The sequence below is a fragment of the Sceloporus occidentalis genome, unplaced genomic scaffold (assembly GCF_023333645.1).
Source record: "Sceloporus occidentalis isolate IW3139 unplaced genomic scaffold, rSceOcc1.0.p SCAF_6, whole genome shotgun sequence".
Classification (NCBI taxonomy): domain Eukaryota; kingdom Metazoa; phylum Chordata; class Lepidosauria; order Squamata; family Phrynosomatidae; genus Sceloporus; species Sceloporus occidentalis.
Window position 1 is genome coordinate 52,886,830 of NW_028316986.1, and position 21,911 is coordinate 52,908,740.

General features: G+C 42.1%; 1 protein-coding gene across 7 annotated transcripts in view; it reads right to left on the bottom strand.

The window, feature by feature from the left end:
* SLC29A1 (solute carrier family 29 member 1 (Augustine blood group)) overlaps positions 1-21,911 on the bottom strand; it is a 121,746-nt gene that overhangs the window by 46,380 nt on the left and 53,455 nt on the right. Inside the window, exon 1 of one of the 7 annotated variants that reach the window (XM_089529637.1) lies at positions 14,888-15,031. The exons of the other annotated variants lie outside the window; for them this stretch is intronic. The gene's annotated coding sequence lies outside the window, so the exon portion shown is untranslated. Of the gene's footprint in view, positions 1-14,887; positions 15,032-21,911 lie in introns of those variants that run through there. 7 annotated transcript variants of the gene reach the window in all.

A 21,911-nucleotide genomic window follows, 5' to 3' on the forward strand; every position in this document is an offset into this window, starting at 1 on the left:
AGACTTATATAAACACAAGTAAGAAACCTGCCAAATATGATACACATGGAGAATTAAGTGCCCATTCAGAAGACTAGACTCCAGAATACTGTTCTTTATGGATACCATGGAGCATGAAAAAGACAAATAAATGGGATTGCTAGTAAGTCAAGATTAAACTATCTTGAAAAGCCAAAATGACTAAACTGAAGCTATCATACTTTGGACATATCACGAGACAATATGACTTATTAGAAAAGATGGGAATGCCTGGTAAAACTGAAGGCAATAGGAAAAGAGGAAGGCCACATTACAAGTGGATTGACTTAATCAAAGAAGCTATGGACTTAAGTTTGCAAGACCTTAGCAGAACTGTTAATAATGGGGTTTCTTGGAGGTCTCTCATTCATAGGATCACTGTAAATTGAAGTTGAGTTGCAGCCATTAACATCAAGAGATAGCACTTTCCAGTTGAAATGTCCCTCTCTCTGGCAGCAGTAAAAATGGGGTATAGTGTTAAAGAGCATTGTGTGACAAGTTACAGTGGAGCAAGGGGGAGCTTTTGAGGACAGAAGGGAAAAACATGCATGTCCTAGATATCACTTTGGTGACTTCTATTCACAATAATGGGTTCTTTGGTTTTACTTTTTCCTAGCTTTTTCTACACTGACTTCACAGCATTAATAGCGCCTTCCATTGTTGCGGTTTCACATTTCCATGTTTTCACAGCAAGGAATGCGTTTACAAGTGGAAGTTGTAAAGCTAAGCCAGCAGAGGCTGAAGACATTTTCCCAGAGTCAGGGTCAGGCTTCTATGGCTGTTGGCTGTGTCAAAGAATAAAAGCAAACAAGGCTGCATTGTCCCAAGAGTAGAGAAAGGAATTTCTTTGGACCCAGGTTGCTAACTTGCTCCATGTTCGCTGAACCTCTTCCTCTGGCTCCCACTACAACAAGCAACACTTCCCAACTGAAAGGAAAGTCTTTACAAGCTTGGTCACACAGGAAGGTTGTCTTGAGATTATGATTCTTCCTAGACAATGGAAAACTTCCTGCACAAGATGCTTGGGGATCCTAAGTGCTGTAGTCAAAAATCAGGAACCTTTCTAGGCTCTGCATGCTGCTCCACAGTAAACAGCAGAGGCATCCAGGAATTGCTTTCACATTGCTGTGCGCAGTGTGTGGATACAAAAAATGCCTGGAAACTTTATTACACACTTAAATAGCAATACAGTCTGATGCGGTACAAAACAAAACACTCTGTAAAAGTCCAGATATTTTCTAGAGGATCTCAAATCCTTATCCTGTTGCACTGAAAAACAAAACAAAACATCCTTGCTATATGTCTTGGGAAAGGTAACTGAATCACAAGATGTATAAAACCACATGACAAGCACTCACAACACACTTCCCTTTGGTATGATCTAGATTAATTACAGTATTCAACAATTTGCAAGTAAATCTTTCCATAAATTACTGTGAGACTTAAGCGTCTGCTACTATAGTTAGAGTAAATAATAAATGTGGCCCATATAACATAGAATGAATTATGTGGTTGGGTCTTATTTTTTTATGCACATACATGGTCAGCCCTCCAATAAAGGCCAGGGACCAGTGTTTTCCAGCTAGAAAGGGATAAATTCACTGCAGCTTTCCAATGGCATGCCATTTCTAATCTTGCCATCATCATTCTAACAAGTTAGAATCATACAAGCCATTGTATTCCCTATTATCATGTATGGATATGAGAGCTGGACAGTGAAGAAAGCGGAAAGGAAGAAAATAAATGCATTTGAGATGTGGTGCTGGAGAAGAGTGCTGAGAATCCCGTGCAGAACAAGCCAGAGATCACCCTGGAAGACAAGATGACAAAACTGAGGCTGTCATACTTTGGGCACATCATGAGAGAAGGGAGGACTCACTAGAAAAAACAATAATGCTAGGAAAGGTGGAGAGAAGTAGAAAAAGAGGAAGGCTACATGCTAGATCAGGGGTAGGCAACCTTTTTGAGCCGAGGGACAGGTTGCTGTCCCTCAGACAACTGGGGGGCCAAAGCCAGGGGTGGAGCTTCCACACTCCAGGGGCGGGGCCGCATGCCGGGGGCGGAGCTTCCACCCCCCGGGGTCCAGGCCTCCTCCTCTTTGCCGGCCCCTGACGGAGCCCCAGGCCCTGTCAGAGGCTGGGAAAGAGCCGGCGGGGGCCGCCAGCGCAGGAGGCCTCCCCCTCTTTGCTGGCCTGACGGGGCCCCAGGCCCCGACAGAGGCCGGCAAAAAAGTCAGCGGGGGGCGCCAGCGCTGGAGGCCTCCTCCTCTTTGTCGGCCCTTTTGCCGCCGCCAGAGCCCTCTTGGAGGGCCCCAGCAACGGCAACGGGCCTCTTGGAGGGCCCCAGCGAAGGCAATGGGCCTCCCAGAGGCCCGCTGCCACCGCCGGAGCCCTGTTCAAGGGCTCCAGCGGCCGCAGCGGGCCTCGGCGAAGTCTCATGTGACCTTTCTTGTGGTCGCGCGAGACTTCACCTCTAGGCCGCCGCCATTTTGTTTTCCAAAATGGCGGTGAAGTCTCGCATGACCTTCCTTGAGGTCGTGTGAGACTTCGCCGCCATTTTGGGAAACAAAATGGCGGCCCCCGGGAGCCGGGGAAAGCCGCAATTGGTGGCTGCGGCGGCCGGGGAAGGCAGGGGCCCGGCGGAAAGGCCTCCGCGGGCCGCATTCGGCCCACGGGCCGGGGGTTGCCGACCCCTGTGCTAGATGGTTGGACTCTATTAAGGAGAACACAGGTATGAGTTTACAGGAGCTAAGCAGAGCAGCAGAAAAAAGTCTTGTAGATATCTCATCCACAGGGTCGCCATGAATCGAGATTGACTTGGGGGCAGTTAACAAGAGCAATATAATAATAATAATAATAATAATAATAATAATAATAATAATAGATGTATTTATATCCCGCCCAATCACAGGGAATCCAGGCGGATTACAGCAATAAAAAATACAATTAAAAATACAAACAGATTCAAAATAATCTCTTTCCCGCCCCCCATCCCTGTGCTAAAACAACAATATTAATAAACAATATAAAACATTAAAATAAAAATGGCTAAAATTGGGGGGAAATTTTGGATGAAGCTGCAATATTTTGTAATATTTTCTAAAGAATATCGAACATGTAAAGCTATAAAGACTGAGGCTGGTTACAGACCGGCACTTGGGACGTCCGCAGGACGTCCCCTGTCTCTAATACGGACTCTGTCCGTACAATATGGCGCAGGCCATTCCACACGGCTGGCGCCATCTTTACGTATCGGACGCTGTGCGTCCGAACGTGTCGCGGCGTCTGTGACATCGCGAATGCGCCCCTGGCGCCTCGTGACGTCACAGAGGCGCCGCAAGAAGAAGCTCCATTTTGGAGCTTCTTTTTCGGTCCGTGCGGGAGCCGCGCAGTGTGGCTGCTGCGGCTCCCGCACGGAGCAAACAGCGGCGGCGGCAGACCGCCTCAAAGCGGCGGTCTATAACCCGCCCCTGAAAGAGAAGCTTGTATCATTTTGTATTATATTATGGAATGTGATATAAATATTACAAAGACATTAAAAAGATCATATATAGTTGAAGGGTATGCATTAAAGTACGAGCAAAGTTAAAAAAAGGTATACAGTTAAGATACAGCATTTATGAATCAGCTGTTAGGTGACTTCGGAAGTCTTTTTAATTGAAAGTTATTTTGTGTATGTATTGTAATGTATGTGAATGGTATATGTACATGTTTTCTGTATTGTTTGTTGTCTCTTTGTTGGCTGTGTTTTAAAATTTAATTAAAAAAATAAAAAAAATTGGGGGGAAATTTGGCAGACAGAGAGAAGCACAATTAATGGTCACATGCATGTATTCGTATTCATATTCAGGGAGGGGAAGCTAAGTTGGAAAGGCCTACCTGTTTGTTGGACTACCTACTAACTTGTTGGTCCACAAGTGAGAGATTTATAGTGCAACCCTACTAACATGTCTACAGGAAACCCCACTTAAGATCTACAAGACTAACTCGCTGATAACTGTGTATAGGAATTAGCCTAATGACTGTGCAAGCCAAGTCCTAAAGTGTTTCACTTCTAAGGCTATGGTAAAAACATAATGACTAAAGTTTTGCAACACATACACAACTTTTTGAATAATTAACAAACAGAGGTGGAGAAATTACAAGAAGAATGAAAGTGAATTACAGGAAGCAATGGCACAATGGAGAATGCTGAGTTTCCTATCTCCATGAAGTTCTACATAGCTTTTTTAAAAAATACAATTGAATCCTGATGGTGGGAAACTTTGAGGAATGTTAATAGGAAAATCAGGTGGCTTCCATGGGTATAAAAGGTAATTTTACATTGTCTGAGCTGTAATGGGGGCTATAAATGTGGCTCTTAATTTACAGTTATTTAAAATGAAAAGCACTCAGAACGCCCATGGTAAATAAATATTAATTAAACAGTAGTTATCTGCAATGTTGCATTCTACATGTAGGGTGAACATATCCCATTGTCCATATAGCAAGGTGCAAGAGATTAAGTCGCACGAGGTAGGTTTTTATAGCAGCTGGGGAAGCTTTCTATATCTGCATACAACATGATGTGTTAGAAAAGAAAGAATTCTTTAAAATTAGCTTTCGATGAGGCCTGGGACTTATAAATTTGTTGGGGGGGGAAGCCCATCACAACGTAGTGGCACCATGCTTGAGTACCCTGAATATTATCTCACAGTTGCAGGCATGTGCCTAGGTATCAAGGAGCACAACTTATAGTGTGGAGCATTGGACTATGACCATGGAAGCCAGGGTTTGAATCCTGGCTCGGCCATGTAAACCCAATGGGTAACACTGGGCAAGTCACACACTCTCAGCTTCAGAGGATGGCAATGGGAAACCCCCTCTGAAGAAACCCGCCAAAGAAAACCCCATAATAGGTTCACCTTAGGGTTGCCTTAAGCTGGAAACAATTTGAAGGCACATAACAAGATCAATAAACAACTTACAAGCAAGCATGTGTCCAGTCCTATGTGGAATAGTGTGTAGGAAGTTGATATTGCCAGGTATTGGAGGCTGCTTTGTTATATTTGTTTTTGCCCTTTGTCCAAAGAATTTTGGTCAAGCTGACATGCATATCATTTTATCCTCACAAGAGGATTAGGAAAATGGATTATTAAAGTCACCCAAGGAGTTGCATGGCTCAATGAGAATATGGTCTGAGGTCTCCCCAATCCAAATTTAACCTTCTATTCACCACTGCATTTCACTACTAGGGCTTCAGCCTTTAGCATGAAGCTAGTGGTGTATCAACTAACGTGTCCCAGCAGATCTTTAAAGGCAGAAGGAAGATTTAAAGGCTTGTCTGAATACTTGGAAGGTACATCACTGTTTGCCACCAGAGATGATGAAGTCATTGCTCTTTAGCCAAGAGTCACACATGAACTGCAATGAATTATACTAAGACTGGAGACAAGACAAGAGACAAAAGTGGTGTATATATATGTGTGTGTGTGTGTGTGTGGTGTGCACACATATTTGCTTTTAAAACTGTACAGACTCCTCTGCTAAAGTGGGATGAGAGTGAATATCATAAACAGTAACCCCTCTAAAATAGCTTATGACCTTGGACGGACATCAGGTTTGGAGGTTTCACAGTTAACACATCTGAGGAAAAGCTTGTTGCTTGTTTACAGCTTAAGTATTTTTCTGTACTCCTTTTGCTTTTATTTTGAAGGTGTATTTGTGAGTTTCATGTGGTCTCAGCTATATAAAATAGCATAACTACAGGTGATATGTAACACACACACACCTTCCATGGTAATATAGAAATCTTCCAGGTGGAACCGGATAATTCTCATGCTTAGGTTCCATATCCCCTGTGGCTTTGCCAATCACCAACTAATGGAAGTGGCCAGCATGTGTGCTATACAGTGTTCATCCTGTGGATTTCCTTTACCCTCATTTATTATTTATATTTTATTTTTAGGATTTATATCCCACTTTTCTCCCACAATGGGATTCAAACCCAATAGGATATTATCTCAATCCTTGTAAAAAACATAACAGTCATAATAATGCAAGTAAATTTATGCAATTAAAAATCACTCTGCAATTTGCACAACAGTAGATGATCAGTTTCATACCAGTGGAATGACATATTGGTGCATTGTGCTCTTTTTACTCATTATGGTACAGAAATCAATTCATTCTAATCCAAACAGCTGGTTAATAACCACATTTTGGGTGCAACACTGCTTAGTGAATGGGTGTCCGCTTCCCACACACACAGCTATTTCTGCTGCCCATCTGCTCCTTTTCAGCTATATTTAGGAGACATCTGCCTTCTCTTATTCAGCTGGGGCCACTTCCAGCTGGTTCCAATTTAGAAAGAACACAGTCAAAGCCAAAATGTGGGACAAAACATTCTATGGGATAAAAAAAACCCACTTTGCCTGATTAAAAATAAAAGAGTAGCAAGGGTGGGTGGGCAACAGAACCGTGATGGCCATGTTCTGGCAAACACTGGTGTTTGAACAATAATTATTCCTGGAGGAACAGGAGCCAATATAAAAGTTAGGATTTATAGCATTGTCCCCAACCAGGTTCATGACACTCCCTAACTAAAATGTTAGATCGATTTCAGGCCAATCTGTCCAGTCATCTATTCACACTTCAGCCAAACCAGAGTTCTTTTGTTAAGGAGAGATGGAACTAATGCAGAAACAAGCTACTCAGCAGCTTTCCTTCAAATATCAAATCCATGGTCAGGTATATAAATTATAAAAAGGAAAGAAAAAGAAGCAAAGCAACAGATAAAGCCTCCAACAGAGGGATACAAAATGGTGATCAAAAACTTGAGTTACCCATCCATGATGATAGTCCAGTAGTATATAAATGGAATGGGAAATGATACAGCACACTAGAAAATGACCAGGATGCTTTTGAAATTCAGGCTAGGAAATTGAAACAACTTTATTAAAATCTTCTTTGCCCACCCCAAAACTGAAAGCACTTTGGAAGCAGTGGTGTCAATGATGGGTGTAGGGGGTGCAGACTGCCATAATTGTCCACTATTACCAGGGACAAAATGTAGGACAAATTCGAGACAAAACTGTAGGCCAACTGCAGAACAAAACTCAGCACAAAATGTAGGACATTTAAGGTCCTCCATTTTTCTTAAATGTCCTACATTTTGGGCTGAGTTTTGTCCTGCTGTTGTCCTACTGTTTGGTCTCGAATTTGTTCCACATTTTGTCCCTGGTAATAGTGGACAATTATGGCAACCCGTGGAACCATTATCCCACTGCGGGGAGGAGGGTGCAGATCTGCTGCCATGGCTCCCACCCTAAGGAGGAAGACAAACCAGCAGAAGAGTAGGGACAAGTGTGCCCCTCCTGGCTTCGCATCTGCTCAGTTTCCTTGTGAGGTGAAGAAGGGGACAGCCAGCCCCTCCTGGTTTTGCTTTTGTCTGGCTCTTTCCTCACAACAAAGCCAGGCAGAGGCAAAGGTGGGGAGATGCAGCCCCTCCTGGCTTCACCTCTGCCAGGCTTCCTCCTTATGAGATTGAAACATAGGCCCGTTCCGCACAGGCAAAAAGTACGTGCTCGGCACGTACTAGGGTTAGAAAGGGGTGTCCTTTCCGGACGCCCCTAACCCTAGTACACACTGAGCACGTACAAAATGGCGGCACCCATTCTACATGGGCGCCGCCATCTTGACGTAGCAGACGCTTAGCGTCAGCATGTCTTGGAGCCATTATGACGCCGCAAGTGCGCCATTGATGCATTTATAATTTAACATTCAAAACCTTACCCACTGTGTCATTTGCACTCCTCCAAAATATATTAGCAAATTTACAAGTCCACCAACGATGGAAAAAGTTTCTGGGTTCCTCCCTTTTGTAATGCAATAAGGCCCTGAGTATGAAGAATTGGCTTATGAACATTACATATAAAAATTATTTTCCTGTTAGAGAAGGATGTGTGTGTGTAAGCTTACACTCTAAAAATCTGAAGTGGAAGCTTAGGTTTCCCGTTTCTGGTTGACTAGCTCTAGCTTAGATAATCAAGTATTGAAGTAGCTAGAGAGCCCTAAGTCTCACTTTTTGGATGGCTGTCATAAACCAGATCTCACTTAACAAACAAACCATCCATTTTTATCCTGCACTTTTGTTATTCCATTTGTATTCCAAAGAAAACTGTGCTCTGAAACATACTGCCTTCCTTCTGGTTGCTGCAAGAACTGAAATAGCTGTCCTCTGGAAGATGGGAGATGTAACTCAGGAAAAATGGTGGGCAAGAGTTTGGAATACATTTTCTATCTGCTGCCGGGATAACTACCCTAATGGAATTGTCCGTTAAGTGTCCTTTACATGTTTTTCTGCAAACTCAAACCCTAAGCCTTTTTGAACGTTTCGTTAATTGTTGTTGATTTAGTGTTTTTGGTGGAGATGAAACAAATACAAGGTTTTTTTATTTATAGAGAGAGAGAGAGAGAGAGAGAGAGACCAAGTCCCTACAATTGAGATGCCCAAGCAGTATTCTCCAAGTTCTGTTCACAAAGGTCTGAAGAATTCACACAAAGTTCTGAGTGCTCACACCTGTTGTTAACGGCATCAGGCAGAGCTTGAGGAAACCATCTCCTAGTAGTTACGGCCATACTATCTGTGGTATTATGGGAATTGCAGTCCCACCGTACTTTTCTATGCTATGCTAACAAGAGAATAGTTTTAAGGTGTCCCCTTCTTCACCTCACAAGGACCCAAACCTTGATGACATGACAGAGACAGAACCACAATAGGAACCTTCAGTCTACTGTTCTGAGAAGCAGGGAATGCCAAACTTCCCTCAGAGCAGGCTGCCCTCCAGTTCTCCTCACTGGTGTTTTAATAGTTTTACTCCAGGAGCACACTTGAATGTTTATGTGTTACTGTGGCAGATGAAGAGCATCCTGACTGAGTCCCAATTAATAACTCTTTGGCACATAAGAAATACCACAGAACAAGCACTATGCTTGTTTAGACAACTGTGAAATATAATGGGCTGGATTTTGTCTTGCAAAAGATTCTTTCAGTGATGAAAGGCAAGACCTCCATGGAAGGGTAATTTACACAAACAGTATAAGTGATGACTGGCTCCAGAACCTACAACCCCACAGACCTGAGTGAGACAGAAATATTTTGACTGTCACCTCCAAACAGCCTCTCAGGAGAGGCTTTCCCGGCATCATTCCTGTAGTTTTTTTAATCAACACCATGTGAAGACTTTCCTGTTCACTCTGGCCTTTTAAATAATAAATAAATGAATCAGTGTGATTGATTGCTTGATTGAATATTCTTCCTTTCTTCCAGAACAGGGTTCAAGGTGGCTGTAATTTGGAGGCCCTATCCATTTTGTCTTGTTCTTAAACTGCTATATTTTTAAAATCTTGATGTCATGCTCTATTATCTGTGTTTAATGTTTCTATTTTGCATTTGGAATTTTCAAAAGTCACCCAGACAATTTCATGTTATGGGATGGCATAAAAATGTCATAAAGTAACTCTGTCTTTCCACCCAAATTTTCTGCTATCGATATAGCAGAACAGCCCTAAGGATTAGGGTTGGCAGAGTGAAAGCTGGAAAGGGCTCCTGTACCATTAATGGTTTTGTAGAAGAGGAACTTTCTGCAGGTGTTGCTTTTTACTTGGTTGTGTGACAAGCAACATCTGAAATTTCCTCTTCTAAGCAATCATTGGAGCTACAAGAGCCCTTTCCAGTTTTCACTGTGGCAACTGTAGAAAGAAAGAGACATAGATTTGTTGATTGGATCATGGCTTCAGTGACAAGCAAGGCAAAGTTTTACATCAGAGTAACTCAAAAGCAAAATTGTGTTTAAACAAGACATTTAACCAAGAAAGAGGTGGCAGATGTTGGGGAATCTTGTGGCTTTGAATGAGAAAATTAGAAGAGCTTGGGGAAGGTGACTAACAGACACATATAGTTAAGAGGCCAAATACAAAACCAGTTTTCAAAGACAGAAATATAAGGAAGACACAATGATAGATTGATTAAGGAACAGTGATTTCATTGAAGGCAACTTTAGAGGTTTAGGATGGTTCTAGGAACTGAATATGGAGCAACATTTTTGTATGTATAAATAAATAAAGAAATAAATAAATAAACAAAAATGACCTCAGTCTCTAGTGCTCCTTTATTCAAACAAAGCCAGTTGGTGTCAGACTGGTACTTAGGACATCCAGGTTCTAGCCCTTTCTGAGACATGAAACTTTTTGGATGTGCTTGGTCCTGTCACTCCTTCCAAGTCTGACCTACCACTTCACAGGGCTGCTGTGAGGAAATGTGAGGAGAAGGAGGAGATCCATGTACACCACCTTAAAGTCACAGGAGGAGAGGTGTGGTATGAAACATAATGAAAAATAAAACAAGGAGCAGCTAGGATGTGTATGCTGTCTGAAGCTTCATACTTGCCTAGCTCTAGCGTATCATCTGCAACACCAGGGACACATGTTGGCTCCAAGACTGGTAGACTAATCTGGGCTTCTCAAGTATGCCAGCTTGGCTGCAATACAAGTTCCATCACCTGACTGAGCACAAAGCATACTTGAATGGTGAGTTTAAGTCCACCAGGCCCTATGAGTAATACAGTGTCTTTAGTATGTGCTGATTTTGTTCTGGAGGGATTCTGCCAGACTAAACACTTGCTCCCTTTTGAGTAAAACTATCAATTCATGGCTATCCTGACTACTGCTGTTTTGGGAATCTGGCCTGTGCCACCTGCAACCATGCTATCCACCAATGACTGTTGGACTAAGTCCATCAGATGGAACTGCTCCTCTCTACCAAAAAAACCCCCTGATTCCTCAGATTTTGTCCCCTGTTGGGATTTCATAACGATCTTCCTGAAGCACCAAACAATTTTTCTGAATAACAACACAGTCTGAGGGACCAATACACTAGTATCTAGCTGAGTGTGCTGCCTATTGTTTATTCAACTCCTTCACCACTCCAGGTAGAAAAGGGATGATTAAGAAAACCCTATGAAATGAATGGGGACACCATAAGTTTTGTGCAAAGGAGCTTTGCCTTGCATAAGCCACCACCACGGCAAATTAAGCACACCACAAAACAGAAGTGGTGTGATTCTTGTCCCAAATCTACCGGTACATCACATATATAATAACCAACCAAAGCAGGGAGGTCATAAAATGGAAAGGTCATAAGGATAGACTAAGGTTGAATTAGATGATGGTGGAATAGCAAATAAATTGCAGTTGGGGTGTTTTTGCCAGGAAAATAATAATTGAAGTAAATCATAGAAACACTTGAAATAGGGGAAGGAAGTACTGGAACTGCCACTACTTAAAATCTAGTGATACTTCAAGATAAAGTAATTAAAGTGTGACCCATGGATTGCATGCAGGGCCCCCATGGTTATTTATCCTGGGGGGGGGGGGCTACAGGACCTCCTAGTGTTAAAAAATTTGTCCCAAAATGCCCTCTGGGGTGTGTGGAAGGTATTTCTACCATGTATGAGGGTGGGCCTTGGGCCAACTTCCATTCACTTGCTCTAGTTAAAAACGACCTCTCCTGATGAAAATGCCACCCCTTGTTTGGTTGAGGGAAATGTTTTTTGTTGAGGTGCTGTGGTGGTGGCTGCACCCCTCCAAGGTCTCCTGGGGAGTTCATGTGGTCCGACAGCCTTCCACTGGTGGATCATCATTCACAAATTTACTAAAAGATGGATTATTTTGCCATTTATTTTCTGTATTCTACCCTCCTCTTCACCCATGGTGCCAGATGCTTTTGTGATTACTTCAGCCTCACTACATGGCCTTTGGTTTCATCCCCTTGATTTATAAAGAGATTTGGAAACATTATCTGCAGTGTTTGTTCCAGATACCAACACCATGTCAGTTCTATTTTGCTTTGGGGTGTCGGTGATCTTTTTTCTTCACCTATTCTTGGCAACATACTGGGAAGTCAAGAGAAGATGTCAACAATGATTTGCATATGACTCAGCTAGATAAATAGTACTCTCATCAGGTTCTGTGCCAAGTCAAGAAGGGCATGGCCAGTGTGAAAATTATGAGATGCAGGGAAAGGCTATTGTTGAAATGTGAATTCATGTAGCCTCCTGGCCGAAAAAACAGCAATGTTGCCTTGCTGTCATTTCTTATTAGTTTGAAATCAGTGAGATCCAGCCAAAAATTTGGCTTTGACAAAAACCATGTGATGGTGAAGAAACATACTACCTAAGAACTTACTTCACTTGAACTTTCCTCCACTAGCTTGTCAACTTCTCAGACACATGAAAGTTATTTTCTACTGTCTAAGACAGTGGTTCCCAACCTGTGGGTCGGGACCCCTTTGGGGGTCATAAGACCCTTTCCCAGGGGTCGCCTAGGACCAGCAGTGAGGCAGTGTGTGCGTGTGTGTGGGGGGGGAGCCTAGAGCTGAGAGGGAGGCAGAAGGGGCTCTTCAGGGCCAGGAGGTGAGAAGGACAAGGAAGAGGCGTTGCCTGGGAGCAGAGCCTCTTGCCGGCAGTTTGGCCCTTTGGGGCCTGCGGTGGAAGGGAGGAGGCTGCGATGATGAGGAAAAGCAGGGGCTCCTCCGGATGGTCCTGGCCACTTCCCTTGGCTCCCTCCCTCCCTCCTCCTTCTCCTACTTCCAGAGCAGCCACAGTCGAGGTGAGCTACTCAATCACACTCCCTCGCTTTTCTCTCCCCCCCCCCCCTGCACTTTGAGACCCCTTTAACTGCCCCAGCTCAATGCTCTGGAACTCTGGTGTCTGTGAGGCATTTAGCCTTCTCTGTCAGAGAGCTCTTGTGTCAGGATAAATACAATTCCCAGGATTCCATAGCACTGAGCCCTGGCAGTCCAAGCAGTGTGTTTTGGACACAGATATCCTTCTTTTGTGGGTTAATGAATGAATCCAGTCCCTAGCCTTTATATCTCTCACACACTGCAGGAATAATAACCCACTTTGAGACTGCTTTAACCCAATGATAGGGAATCCTGGGAATGTTAGTGTTTGGGAGACATTGAGACTTCTCTGTCAGAGATGGCTTTGAGGCCACAATAGACTACAATTCCCAGGATTCCCCAACACTGAGCAGTCTCAAACTGGACCATATCCTCAGTGTGGATGCACCTGGTGAGGAATTCTGGGCACTGCAGTTCAACTACGTTTGGAGGGTTATGGGACTCCCTGTCAGAGATAGCTCTGGGGCCACAGTGTGCTACAATTCCCAGCATTCCCCAGCACTAACCCAGGACAGTTAAGTCACTCTCGAACTGGATTATTTCCTCAGTGTGGATGCAGCTTTGGTGAGGAATTCTGGACATTTCAGTCCAGCTATGTTTTATTTCTGCAGTGTATTTTGGACCAGAGACAAGGTGACCAGGCATCCTCCTCCTTTTCCAGGACATGTCCTCTTCTGTCAAATTTCAAAATGTCCTCCATTTGGATCATGGCTAAGAAGCATGAATTTATAATTACATGGGTGTTTTTAGCTTTTATTCTTGGTCATGTCCTACATTTTTTGCTTGAGTGCCCTACATTTTGGGGTGAGGGCATTGGTCACCGTGGTCAGAAAGCTTTACAGGGGTTTAACTGCCATTCTGCTGTGGTGCTGGAACAAACCACCATTCCCAAAATTCCACAGCATTCAGCCGAGGCAATTAAAACTTAAAGTGGTCTCAAACCAGATTATTTCTCCAGAGTAGATGCAGCCCGAGACTTTTGCCTCTCTTAGGCCTGAGATTTCAAAGCCCAGCCCTGGCACCACAACAAACTACAAATCTCAGGATTCCATAGGATGGCGTGATGAGAGTGAAAGCAGTGTCAAACTGCTTTAATTATGCAGTGTGGCAGCAGCCTAAGTGTGCCTAATTCAGTTCTAAACATTGTGCATCCTTTGCATACCGAGTCTCGCAAGACTTTTTTATTTAACAACTTGTACCCACTAACTCCATTTCATGTCTCCTTTATTTAGTGGGCTGGAATACAGACAAAACAAGGCAAAATTTAATTAATTGATTGATTAATATCCCATCTTTTTCCCAGTACAGAAACCAAGGCAACATACAACTTCAAAAACATGATACAATTCTTAAAAATCCTGTTAATACAAAAGTTAACAAAACAACTAAACCAACTTTAAAAGAGGTCTATCATATATTGTATTGCAGTGGTTTGAATGTTGGACTAGGACTCTGAGAGACCAGTTGGAATCCCCACTCAACCATGGAAACCCACTTGGTGAACTTGGGCAAATCACACTCTCTCAGCCTCGGAAGAGGACAATGCCAACCCCCCTCTGAGCAAATCATGGCAAGAAAATCCTGTGATAGGTCACCCTTAGGGTCTGCCGTGTATCAGAAATGACTTGAAGGCAACAAAACCACAAAGTGGAACAGGACCTGACCCAGAAGGTTCTGGAATGCTGTGAGAAGACTAAAACCATCAGAAAACATGTATTTCCCATGGTCTTAGGAACTGAGACACCACTCCAATATGGTTGGGGGTCAACATGAGGAACTGTATTAAAGGGTCGCGGCATTAGAAAGGTTGGGAACCACTGGTCTAAGACAAAGGTAGGGAAAGTGGGGACCCTTTTCCAGTCCTCAGTTTCCCCAGGAGAAACTGAAATTCTCCAGATTTTCCAATTTTTAGATTTCTTTGGCCCAACCACTTCTAACTTCACAAAATATGGCAGGTTTACTTCTGTTTTGTCCCAAGAGCGATGCTATGGACTTTGGGTGTAGTAAGGCCTCTGGCTCTCGGGAACACAGCCAGAACAAAAGACTTGTCCACAAATTTCTTACGTTTCCAAAAGCTTTACTGGTTATAACACAAAAAACACAAAACTGATTTCTTCTTTTTCCTACTATAGTCCTTTCTAAATACCTTGCTCTCTTCTTGATGTACTCTATCTTTCTTTGAGGACTATCTTTCTTCCTTTGTGGACTTATCTTTTTTCCTTTGTGGACTTATCTTTTTGTCAAAGGAAAATACTCTCTCCAGGTCTGACTTGGCTGAAATCTTACTACACACTGAAAATAACTAGAGGGAGACAGTATGAGACCCTGGGATTTCCCACAATCCTTGTCTTTCTTAAAGCTGTAGCTCTTTATTTTCCCTCTTAAACTAATACATAGAAAACCTAATATAATGTCAACTAAATATATGTCTCAAGAGCATCAAAGATGCTCTGGAGGCATGACAACTTCCCACACACTCCTTATCCCACAGAAACATCTAAAGCCAAAATAACCTCACATCAACTCCAGCTTGAAAAAAAAATAGTGTCACTGCCTTAGGAGTGCATGGAGGTAAAACAACTGTCCCATCCTTGGTGCGCCTGCCCAGCTATGTGCTTTGTGACTGTTGTGTGCCTTCACGTGAAGATAGGAGGAAGGAACATCAACAATGTTAGATATGTGGACAACACCATATTACCAGCAGAAAATCTCACAGACTTGGAACAATTACTAAGGAAGCCAAAGAATAAAGTGCAAAGGCAGGCTTAATGTTGAACATAAAGGGGCTTGACAGACGAGTAGTTCCTTGTTGCCCGTTTTTGCCCCACATCGTTGCCGCAGCAACCAAAATGCGTGGCAATGATGTGCTCCCTCTCAGGAACAAAAAGAAGCTGTCAAAAGCAGCTTCCTGGAAGGGGCACGATTGGTGTGCTCGCGCGCCCTGGTTGCATCTCTTCTGGCCAGCGCAGTTTGGGCACTGCGGCATGCTCACACCATCATGGCAGCCCCCATGTGGACGGGGCCATGCTATGCTGGCACGGTAGGGCTCGGGAGCATGTGGATGCTCCGCACTCTCGAGCCCTAAAATCGGGCCAAAGAAAACATAAATAAGGACCATGGAAGAAATACATACATTCAGCTTAGACAATGAGAAAATTTAAATATATCAGTCAAACATTGATCAGAATGGTGACTGCAGCAAGAAAGAAGAAGACCAGGAATGGGAAGGGCAGCTATGAAAGAACTAGACAAGATCCTAAAGACTAAAGATACACAACTGAGCACTAAAGTTAGAAATATCCAAGCCATTATATTCTTCATCATCATGTGAAAAAAAGAGATAAGAAGAAAATCAAGTCATTTGAGATGTGGTGCTGATGAAGAGTACCGAGAATACTGTGGACAGTCAAAAAGACAAACAAAGGAGTCCTTGAACAGACCGAGCCTCAAATCTCCCTGAAAGCCAAGATGATCAAACTGAGACTGTTGTACTTTGGCCACATCATGAGAAGTCACAGCTCATTAGAAAAGACAAGAATGCTAGGAAAGGTAGAGGATAGCATAGAGAGAGGAAGACCACATGCCAGATGGATAGACTCAATCTGAGAGGTCATGGGCCTGATAGAGGATAGCATAGAGAGAGGAAGACCACATGCCAGATGGATAGACTCAATCTGAGAGGTCATGGGCCTGAATCTGTAGAACCTAAGCAAAGCAATGGAGGATAGGGAATCTTGATGGTATCTCATCTACAGGGTCACCATGCGTCAAGACCAAACAACTGCGAAATGGAAGTTAAAGTGGTATCAAACTGGATTATTTCTGCAGTGCAGATGCCGTCAAACAGCTATAACAAATGCCAGCTGTCTCACAGAACTTTTTAAAATTGCCTGTTTGTCATGGAAATAGAGATCAAGGCAGGATTAAGATAATTAAATTTGCAAAGGAAGATCATTTGAAAAGGCTCCATAAGATGTGAACAGATAAAATATTTTGGAAGCAAGGAGGATTAAAGATAGGTCTACATTATAAATCATTTCCGTTACCAGTGAAAAATACAGGAAAACCTAAGTCGTCAACCTTTACTAACAGACAACCCCATAAAGGACCAAGCATGTTCAGTAGCCATGGGATGTTGAGTGCAGTTGAAAAATAAGACTGGGGAATGTCAACAACAACAAACTCCAACGAAAATATTTTTTCGAGTTTTGGTTGAGTGGCCACTGAAAAAGAAAAAAACTGAAGCATGTTTATGTGTTAATTGGCCTGCTTGAGCCCCTAACAGTTAAAACATGATGACACATGGCGACATATTGCCACACTGGTCACATATTTGAACTAATTTCAAATTAGTTTAGTTTTGAATCCTCAATTGCAGGTGTTTCTTTCTTTTAAAAACTTTACACTTGAACTGGAGGCACCCTTTAAATATGTAGTAATAATATGACTTGGAAAGTACAGACATAAAAACCAACACAAATTTGCTCAGGAAACCTACGGTCATGTTACAGTTCCTAATTTTAAAAAGTATTTTCTGCTTTTCTTACTTTTACACAGATTCAGTTCAAATAGACTTTGTGCAAAATTCTACTCCTCAAGGGGCTTTTCATAAAAATACTATTCCTGGTATCTTATTCCTAGAACATCTGTATAACAGAGCCTTTGGGACAACACACTATGGTGGCAAGAATGACTTTATTGACCCGTATTTCAAGCCAAGCACCAACAATCACTTCTGCACTTGCTAACACCTCTGCTGGGGTGCCTGGCTTCTATTAAACAGTGCACAAACAATGGATAAAAACGACAGCCCAAATATCCCTTCCTCCACAGAAATTGATTCCTTTTTTGTTTTTGCTTTTTAAAAGATAAGCAAGATAAAACTGTTGACTAGCTGTGATTTCAGTACCTGCACAAAGTGCCCTGACATTTTCCATGAGCCTAAGTATTCTGGCTTCTTGCCCCAACAATCTTTATTTAAAAAGCATTTCCATCATCATCTCACTATAACCTTCCACAAGGAGAGCGAGCCAGCATGTTCCATACTGAGAGGAAAGCCTGCTTCTAGCCAGTTTCCTCTGGCATCTCTTAAAATCACAAGCCAGTACCTCATGTATATCCACTGTCTTCTCTCTAAACTAGCCTTCCTAAAATGTGCCCATCCAGATGTATTGGACTACAACTTCCATTAGCCCCAGACAGCAAGGCTATTGGCTGATGAGTGTTGTGGTCAAACACATTTGGAAGTGAAAACTGGTCTGTTTTTCCTGCTCCAGTATTGTGAATTCTTTCCAGATGACACAAAGCAGCAAAGCAATTACAGATGCTCACTAGGAAATTAAAAGCCATAGAAAATAACATTTAAAAGAAAATTTCCATACAATTAAAAAGGAAAGATACTTGGATCTTTCTCTCTCTTTCTCTCTCATACACACAACCAAACTGATTTTCTGACACAAAAACAAGGAGTTTCGACTTTCTCCTATCTAGTTGCAGAGAACTAGAATGAGGCAGTCTGGAAAGCAACCAGTACAGCTCTGAAAAGAAATATACCAAGATAAATTACAAATAACTATTTAGCAGACACCTGCTTATTTAAAATATTTATGAGCTGTCTTTTAAAGGAATTGCCCACATAAAGTGATCCAATCAAAGAAATACAAATAAAACATCCTCATACCAAGAGAAGTAAAAAAATCCAAATCATCATGCCGTTTTAAATCAACTTAACCATAAAATCACTAAATATAAATTATATAGACAAATTCTCCCTTCAATACATCCAAAAGGAAAGAAAGACTTTCCACATCAAGAACTGGCTTTTACATCCATCTTTTAAAATTGGCCTCTCCTTGAAACTTCTATGTTACCTTGAGTTCTAGGTGTGATTTTCAAAGCTGGTTAGGTGTAATTAATCAGGATGTTTGCAATACAAGATTCCTTCAGTTAACAGAGTGTGATTGTGCAAGTGCCCATGGTTCACTCAATGAAGGGAGGAAGTCAAATGGGGTGAACCACCAGCATCCTGTTTGTGATTCTTACCTCCATCCAGTACATTGTAAGAGAAGGGAAGGGAAGTCTTGTGGCACTTTTTAAGACTAACAAGTTTATTTCAGCATCAGTTTTCCACTTTGCAGGTGCATATGAAGTAGTCTTATACATAGGTGAGGAGGAGTGGTGTGGTGTAAAGTGTAATTCAAATGCAGAACATGTTTAGCATGGTGGCCTGGTGATAAGTACAAATCTTAATGGTGGTTGTTAAGAGCTGTTAAAGCATGTAGTACAAAAGGACACAATGATAAGTACATCCAGGTGTAGATGAGCAGCTGAAGAAACAAAACAAACAAACAAACAGCTTCATTTATATACCACTTCATACTGAACTCGCAGTGTCTAAGCGGTTCACAACTGTAAGCTAATTGCCCCCAACAACCTGGTACTCATTTTAGCGACCTCGGAAGGATGCAAGTCTGAGTCAAGCTTGAGCCCTGGCTAGTAATGAACTTGCAACCTTATGGTTTTGAGTGAATGGCTGCAGTACAGGCATTTAACCACTGCGCCACTATGTGCACGGTAGAGAAAAGCCTTTGCTTAAAGTAGATGAAAGGACAATGTTAACCTATAAATATATTCTGCCACAAGAGGATGTAAAACTTACAAAGATTAAAAAAATTGTCCAAACAGTGCCATAAAGCATACGCCAAAGAAATACATTCTGCTTTTAGAAAACTTTATTTTCTTCAAGGCTGAGACTTCTCTAGAAGATTTTGTGTTGTGTACACAACTGAAATGAAACAGTGTATCAGTATATGTAGTGAACTATGATTGTAAGAGGTCAGAGTGGACAATCCACACCAGAGAGAACATGTTTTCTACATTAAGAGTATAGAAGAGTTGAAGATATTATTGCTTTCCTCTTGGAAAGTCAGAAAATATTGGAGAGAAGAGGTTTAGCTGCTAAATAGAGAAGATTTTGTGGCACATATATTTTTAGCTTCCATGGCACATCTCTAAGGGGAAAGAATTGCACAGCTATATCCTATATCACAATCATGTCCAGAGTGAAATGTTTCTGTTAGGGCTGTGCAAATACAACTTGACCTCACAAGATATCCAAGTTAGGCAAGACTCTGAGGCAGAATTTAACCATGGCAGCTCTCTTCTTAAAAATTTCAGATAGAAAATGGTCAATATCCAGATGTTATAGCAACTTATTTTCTATGCAGGTCTTATGGGTACACAAGAAAGGTGAGGCTGTACACTCTCACACCCATATACCCAATGTCCAAAAGTGAGGAGGGAATTCTGCATGTGAACTCATGGTTCACATCAATATAAATAAAGATTTCAACATGTCGACAAATCCTGTCATATCAGGATTCCCAATATCTTTTAAAGTGTGCTTGAGCAAAAACTTCATGCAAATTTCCCCAACAGGAACTGAGACAGTGGTGTAGGTTGAGAACATATGAAGATTAGGTGCAGAATCAGTATGTACAGCCTCACAACGTTGGCCAGCAACTTCCATTCAGTAGAGCAACGAATCTGCTTTGGCTTTAATCAACTTTAAAATAACTACCCCAAGCACTGAATCATAGCCCTAAAAAAGGTTCATCAACTTGGATCTTTTAAAGCTTGGACTCAAACCTGTAGAAGATTCACTGCTGTACTGATATGAAAACAACCAACAACCACTGCAGCTCCATCTGTCTTCCACACTCATATAAGACTCACACAGTTGCACAATGCCTGAATAGAAATCTAGACATGTTGGGCAACTAAGGTTACCATTCTCTCATTCAAAGTGTTTGGATTCTCTCTAGTCTGAAGCTAACAGGCTTTCATCTACACATGATCATATAATGACAGGAAAGCCTAATATGTCAAATCAGAGTTTTAGTAGCTTACAAAGTGACTTGAGGCTATGTTCTCCTAATTATGTCTATGTCAAGATAAAACAAGGAGGCTGGCTAGGGCAGACCAGGACACAACGCAAACAATCATCATGTTCAGTACTCTGTGGATACCTGCCAATATAGCAAATTATCAGCATTCTGCACCCACAGCACAATAAAATGAGGAATTAGTACCATTGCTCATAGGCAGTGCCCTTGTTTGTGTCATGTAGCTTGAGAAGAAGGATCATGCAGTACCCAATTTCCTGATTTCTTCCACTTCTCAGCAGACCATCCTTATGGAGAAAATTGAACAATCTTATATCCCTTCCACACATACAGAAATAGCGATACTAAGCAAAACTTCAGTACAAGTAAGACTTTGATTTTTTAGCAGACTACTGGATGAAGACATTTTGGCAACAATGCAGATGACATTTTTGATCTTCGTTTTCTAAAGGTAAAATCCACCTAGAACTTAACTGATAAATCCACTGAATGCAAAAACTCATTGTGACTATAACATATGTTAACACTGTAACAATGACAAGTCACCTGTACATATTACAGTTGGCACCAAACTTTTTGGCAGATGTATTTAAACAGTTCCTAGAGTTTGGAGTAATGACAGTATATAGCACAACTATGCTACATAGCTAAAAGTTTCCCCTTTGACATAGGGCCCGAACAGACAGGCCAAAATGAAGCTGCTTTGGGTCACTTTGGAGTTATGCTGTTTAAATGGCACACACATCTTAAGAGGCCAGAAGCTGGGCCAAAGCTGTTCTTAGGATTGGAGTGTGGCTTTGGTGCGGCTTCCAGCCTCTTAGGATGCATGCATCATTTAAACAGCATACCTCCCAAGTGACCTGAAGCAGCTTTATTTTAAATAAATAATAAATAAAAATTTTATTTGTATACCGCCCTTCCAAAGATCAGGGCGGTGAACAGCATAATAAGATCAAATAATACCACAAATTACATAACATCAAATACAATCAAATATACAAATACACCAATAAAAACAGATTAAAAAAAACCCCGTTAGCCAGCCTTCTTGCCAACGAGGAGGAAGGGAGGCCAGCTGGAACTTCAATCGGGGAATGCAGCATGGAATAAGAAGGTTTTTAAGTTCCTTCTGAATTGAGCCAGGGAGGTGGCCGAGCGGAGCTCTGTGGGCAGCGTGTTCCATAGGGCCGGGGCGGCGATGGAATATGTCTTCCTCGTTGTAGAGGTCAGCCTAGCCCCTGGGACCCTAAGTAGTTGCTGCCCAGA